Below are 6,659 nucleotides of genomic sequence, written 5' to 3'. Positions count from 1 at the left end.
TATGCAACTGCTTCAAGAAAATGGATTTTTCGGAGCAGTGTTTTAGCGTAGCGTCACCGTGTGAACAGGATTGAATCCTATACGAAAAATGAAACCGATATGAAATAAATCCGGGATCGTGTGAACAGGGCCTCAAAGTCAAAAAAGTTTACGTGAAAGGTCGCACTGAGGCCATCTCTGTCTGCAGAAGCGTCTTTATTGAATTTTTCACCACGGGTGCAGTAACATTTGATTTCCTTACTGCTAAAGGTACCTTTATTAATGGTACGTTTCTGATGGATTGCAGACAGGAGAGGGCGAGAAACTAGTGCTCCAAATCATAGGTCAGAGGCTCTTTTATCAATGCCTTCCAAATTCTTTAAGTTGAAAAGATATTTTTTGTTACCTCAGGCTTACTAAAAAGTGGTCATTTTATTTTGTTTTCCTGAAAGAAATTCTGTTCGATCTTTATTTAAACCCTTTTGTGAATACACTCACATTCCTGCTAAAGTGTCATGGAGATTAATCGCACATGTACGGCTGGTTTTAGGATTCTGTTAAAAAAATGAAAGGCTAATGCTGGTCAATTATTGCCACTAACTGCTTGGTGTCCCCAGGGATTGGGAGCAATCGAGAAAAAGGGCGTCAGCATAGATCCCTAGGGACTCATCTGACACGGTCGTAAAACTGCGGCATTAGAATCCGCAGGTTCAATTTACAAGTCTGGTTAAAAGCAGAAATGGGAGTGGATCTAACATAGAGGGGGTTTATTTCAATTTTTGTCTGCCCAAGACCCCTTATCGGGTTTTGTTTTAAGGACCTTTCTGCTACATAACCGGTACTGCGACCTTTTTTGTTAAAGTCCTCATGATAGCGGCATCGCTCCTTTGGTTCTTTGTATGGAACTTTCTCGTGTTTTCGTGCGACGGTAATGCAAATCAAGACTATGAAAGAAGAATGGCATAAAAGTGTCAAACTTTTCTAAATAGTACATACAATATGAACTCTTGGCTTTTAGCGTAAGTCGACCAAAGTCAGGTTTTACCGGACTGTCCTGTTTTTAGAATTTGCTAGAGTCCGTATTGGCCCATATTACGTACCTGTTCGACCGCCGTCGACTATGATGCAACTTTATTTTGAGTATGACGTCACGAGTGGGAGTATGGAATAAAGATCCCTGCGTAGCATAGCATTTATGCAAGGAACCGAGGGCCGTGAAGGACGGAAGTTTTACGAAAGAGGAGAACCTGTAAGTTGGTTATAAACACTGTTTTCTCTCCTAAAAGCTTGTATTTGAGCCATTTCCTTACCAAATGTGTCTTTGCTAACCATTAAGCCTTGAAAACAAACATATTTATGAGTGTGGTGACGGACCAGATGTTGGCCTAAGGGCGAACAGAGTTCGAAGCTGTGTTTTAGTGTTTATTTAGCGTAAACACTGAACACGTAAAATTTTCGCTTTACAAGACCCCAAAACAATTATTCAAGTTTTTCAAAGCAGATAATCTAATCTTTCCATTTGCTTTTTTGAATGTTGGAGGAAAGATAGTATCCACATTTTATAGTAATTTCTATCCTGCAAATGATGATTTCGTGCAATAAGTCCCACTCTTGCTAGAACGGGAATATTTCGTAGCATTCGCATTGAAGTGGGTTGCTATCGAGTCTTGTTCTAACGTGTTTAATTACAGAAACGTATTATTGTAGCTTGCATAAGTGGTTTCGGCTTCAATATTCACGGCTATGTCTTTTCCATTGTATGGTAAATGTGGTTTTACAGATCATGATTTGTCTAAGCACTGTATTCCGAAACTGAAATTGAAAATTATTTTGATATTATCGAACGAAAATACCAAGCAAAAACTCTTACACTAGACTACGATCTGATAGACAATCTACGTAAGTAAGGTCTGATTGACAATCTGTTTTTTTATTATGTCATGGTGACCTAGGTGATCTATTTTCAAAATCATTTTTCAAGCTAAGAGCACCTAACACCATTTATTTTCTAATTCATTTCATTTAACCGAAAATAACAACATTTATTTAGTAGCTAATTAAAATTACTTATAAGAGTCTTTCGAACAGTAGTACTAGTCGGTTTGGCATTTTAGTACAAGTCAGTTTAGCATTTTGCGAATAAACATGGGCATGTCAAACATAGATTAATTTACAAAGAGTATGAATAGAAAAAATATCATCAACTTAACACAAGTTCGCTAAAGATAATATTTCTAGCTAGAAAATGAAAACCTAGACATTAGTTTGACACCAAGTAAAATGAAAAAACACCACTACAGTACAGATGCTCTGATATCCTTTGGGGAGGGGTGGGAGGGAATTCTTATCCGCAAAATAGCCATCAACGTGTGAACTTAAAACTTCAGTACAGACCATCTATACTGACACAACATCACTTGTAAAACAACTTGAAATCACTATCACGTTTGCAACAAACTCTATTGTAACCTTCTTAAAGACTCTATTCTCTTTCTTTCTCCTGGTACTAAATAAATTCAGGTAGAATTTAGAGCAATAAGACCTTTATATCTGAATCAATAATTAATTGCAATTAAATCAAGGAGAACTTAATTGAATGCAACAGTCACATTTTATTTTCAAAGATAGGGTTAGTAAATCTGGGATATCTAAATTAGATTAGATTAGATTAATTAAATTAGATTTAATTCATACATTACCAGCAAACTAGACAACTATAATATATATCAAGTTTGCCTGATTATAAAAAGTACCTTAAATTCTTTAGCTGTAGACACCACCCTCCTCAAAAATTGTTTCAATTCACAACTTTTATTTACATCTTAATATCAGACCTTCAAACCCTTTAGATCTGTATATGACACATGCCCAGGATTTAACTATACATTCCGAGACGGCACCATGGCTGCCTGTCCTAGGAGAAGAAAACTTTCGAATTTTATTGGTTCCAGTTTGCTAGAAAATGCACTTTTTGAAGCAATTTTTAACATTGCATGCTTTCTTTAAAATTAATATCCACAGACTGAAAGCTATATTTCTGGCGTGGTTGTTAAATATTTTGGCTAATGCAACATAATTTTCTTCAGATTGGGACATAATTTCTCAGCTTTTTCTTCCTAGAATTTTTTCATTTTAATAAATCAAAACTCCTTGCACCCTTCAAATAGTTTTATGAAATGGCACCCCACACCTCTACTTGGGTATGCGCCTTGTATCTACTGTGTGCAATCATTTATATTTAATGTGAGATCTTGAGATGTTATTGCCTCCTTGCCCCCCCCCCCTGCCAGCACGCCAATGTAGAAAGAAAGGGTATCTTTGACCAACAGAAAATGAAGTGCCGAAATATGATTGTATTTTGAAAGCTTATTATTTTTTTTTGTTACAACGTTTTAGCATACAACAATTGAGATTTCACACTAAAAGTTTCCTACTAAACAGTAACAAACTTCCTATGAGGAATCTGTTAAAAATTTACTGAAATTTTCAAGCCCTTACTCTCACATTCCTGATCTTTTGAAATTTCTGTTCTTCACAGGTCTGCCAAACCAGGTTACAGAGATAAATCCTTTTGATCAGATGAAAAGTGTCAGATGCACAAACAAATTCTGCTCAAATTTCTACTGAAAGATTTCTTCTGAAAGTAGTTTAACTCTCTTTATTGGTACACATAAAAGCAACAAGAGTTTATAAGCAAAATTTGTTTTTGCGGTTAAAGTGAACAATACCATTAAGAGAATAGTGAAACTCTGAAGTTCATTTATCAATAACCCATTGGATAATGGATAAGGGTATGAGTGGTATCATGTGGGCAGTGAAACTTGCTTCAAAAAATATATTACTCACTTTTCATTTGATAATTTTCCTAATTTATCTTAAATGCATAGTTAAGTTGTAGCTAATGCATGTATCCTTTTTTAGAATCTCTAGAGTCAATGGCGTACCCACAACAGCAACCTGGTGTTCCTCCTTTTAACCCAGGATACCCACCTAGTGGTCATGATCCTTACCAAGCACCACCACCACCACCTTACACACCACAAGAACCTCAGATGGCCCCACCTCATGTGGGAGGGGCTCCACCTCAAGGATATTATCCTCAGCAACCATATCCGCCACAACCATATGCTGGTTATCCCCAACAAGGGGGTTACCCAGTACAGTCATATGGTCAAGACCAGCAACAGCACACTACTGTAGTGTACACACAGCCACAGCCTACTACTTATGTTTACCAAGAAAGAAAAAGAGACACTAGTGGAGAAGACTGTGCACTTTGTGCTCTCTGTGCTGCTTGCTTATGTTGTTGTTTGCTGAGCGATTAACTTTTGCATCATTTTAGCTGAAACACCTAGTATCAACAGACAACAAATGCAATTAATCGACAATGCACCTGTTTCGGTAAATTGTATTCTAAAGACAGGGCAAAAGATGGAGAGAAATACTTTCTATCACTGAACAATTGTATCTATCTCTTTCTATCACTGGTGCTGAAACAACAAATGCTGAAGAGAATTTCTTATTTCTTGCTATTTTCGTATGGAACATGTATAATGTTTAGTTGTAATTTGCAGTTTGCTCTCATTTTTATTTTGATGAGCAAAAGATGTACTAATAAACTAACTGCTACAAAATTGTATAGAATTGCTCATTGTATTATTCTGTTAGGTCTATAGACTGCTTATTGTAATGATTATAGAACATATTTTCAAATAGGTTTTGTTGCGTAAAAAAGAAACAAGGAATGTGATAGGCAGAAATTCATTTTGTTTTTGGAAAGACAAGTATTATTGCACACTGCATCGAGCAGTCTTTTGTTCATGATGCTGATTTTCTAAATAGAATGACAATAGTCACGATTCTCCATTAATACTTTTGCCACAATTTGAGGAAGCATCCACTCCTTCTGAACTGCCCTTCAATAGTATTGGAAAATAGTTTCTTATTGAATTGACTTATAGCAGCAACAATGGTTGCATAATTTGTATCATTTTAGGGCATGTTCTAAATTGCATTTATAATTTATAGATATGTATTTAGATATATTCATCAGCTCCTATAACTAAAACTTTTTCAAGCATGCAATAAAAAGTCAATGAAGTTGTTTTTTACTGAGCATCTATATGTATTTTTGAATAATATTCTGAGAATATTTTTATTTTTTGCATAACTTCTTGGATCCTAAGCAACTCATTAAATCTTGTATATCTGCAAAGGGGAACTTTTGAATCAGACTTTGATCCGCAAAGCGAACTGGGAAATTTTATCTAGAACATGGGTGTGGGTCGTTCGATTTTTTTGTTTTGAAAAGTTTGCTTTTTTATTTTTTAGCTTTGAAATTAGAAGAAAACTTGTCAGTGATTTCAACCTTAGAATATTTAAGATTTAGAGTTTAGTGAAATTACAGTAAAATAATCGGATTTGGTCTATCCCAAAAAATGCAAAAACAAATTCACAGGAAGTAAGTTCTTGCAAAAAACATTTCGTTGAAATCATGTTGTAGCATGTAGCCTAGCATATTTTTGTCGCTAGTAAATATGGTTGGCTATGTTTTTACACATGATGAAGGCATTTCTAATGACCAGAGAAACATCCGACTTTGCATGTCTTAGTGAATAGGTAATTCATTTCAGGGGCTCCGACACAGGTTGGAAAGTGAGGGGCTGAAAATTTAGCAACCAAAACGAAAGATCTTTGAAAAAGCCCTTTTGTTTTGCAAAAAAAGCAGGGCCATGCGTCCCCTTCGTCGGAGTCCTTGCTTTTTAGAAAATCTATGAAAAACCATGTTTCAAACCATTTGAATTTCTTAGAAAGTATATTTTCGTCGCTATCATAATGGGGATGGGGTGGGGCTGTTTTTTCTATTGAAATCGAAAGAGCAGGTCGCAACGCCCTGAACGAAGCAACTTGTGAACGGCTCTGGCTGAATGGCCAACATATACTTTTTTTCGCGGAACTGGAAATGTCTGAATCAAAAAATAGTGTGCTTTTCATCTGCTATGGTTTAAACGTCTGAAAGATAGACACGCACGGTAGATACGGTGACAAGTTTCATATACATTTATGTAGATCCTCTATCCAGGGCAGTAGAAGAGGGGGCTCTGGGGGCCCGGCCCATTTTACTTTTCGAAGGGGGACTGCTCCACTCTTCTTTTTTCGGGGGTAGTTCTAAATTATCATGGCTAATTTCTGCCAGGATCAAATCTTTGATTAAACCGATATTACTTTTTGACATTTGCATTCATGAGTGACCTCAATAGCCCTTTTGAGGCCTCTTGATAACTGAAAAACCAATAAATGCTGGCAAAATTTTACTACTTTAAATTCATTATTTATAAGATTTTCTGCTAAAGTAACAGGCAGACATTAGAAGATGATTGAACCCTAGAAAAAATAGAAAGGTAGAGAAACTGATATTGAGGAGCGATGTAAGCGAAAACAATTAAAAAGTTCATTTTGTATACACTTTGCCCCTCTCTACAAAAGAGAAAGCGCTATGCCCCCCTCTACATTTTTTGCTCCACACTACTGCCTCTATATCTTTGCTAACATTTTTCAAAATCAAATGATATTTTATAACAGATTTATATAAAAAAAATTCCCGAGTGAGTTTAGGAATGAAATCGGGAGAACGGGAAATAACTCTCAAGTCGGGAGACTCCCGGCTCCCGCCCAAATCG

The 6,659-nt window shown here is 36.1% G+C and overlaps 1 protein-coding gene across 15 annotated transcripts in view; it reads left to right on the top strand.

Annotated features, from left to right (window-relative positions):
- The window catches only part of LOC135686912 (telomerase reverse transcriptase), a 47,018-nt gene extending 41,854 nt beyond the window's left edge, over positions 1 to 5,164 (top strand). For 14 of the 15 annotated variants that reach the window (XM_089108766.1, XM_065203307.2, XM_089108773.1 and 11 more), the window contains 2 exons: positions 1,044 to 1,228; positions 3,901 to 5,164. The gene's annotated coding sequence lies outside the window, so the exon portion shown is untranslated. The remainder of the gene's footprint in view (positions 1 to 1,043; positions 1,229 to 3,900) is intronic. The other variant, XM_089108774.1, reaches the window with a different exon arrangement.
- The last annotated feature ends 1,495 nt before the right edge of the window (positions 5,165 to 6,659 follow it).

The sequence above is a fragment of the Rhopilema esculentum genome, chromosome 6, assembly GCF_057945365.1.
Source record: "Rhopilema esculentum isolate cy_ngs chromosome 6, ASM5794536v1, whole genome shotgun sequence".
Lineage (NCBI taxonomy): Eukaryota > Metazoa > Cnidaria > Scyphozoa > Rhizostomeae > Rhizostomatidae > Rhopilema > Rhopilema esculentum.
Note: the sequence above shows the minus strand (reverse complement) of the source record. Positions and strands in the feature narration are given on the sequence as shown.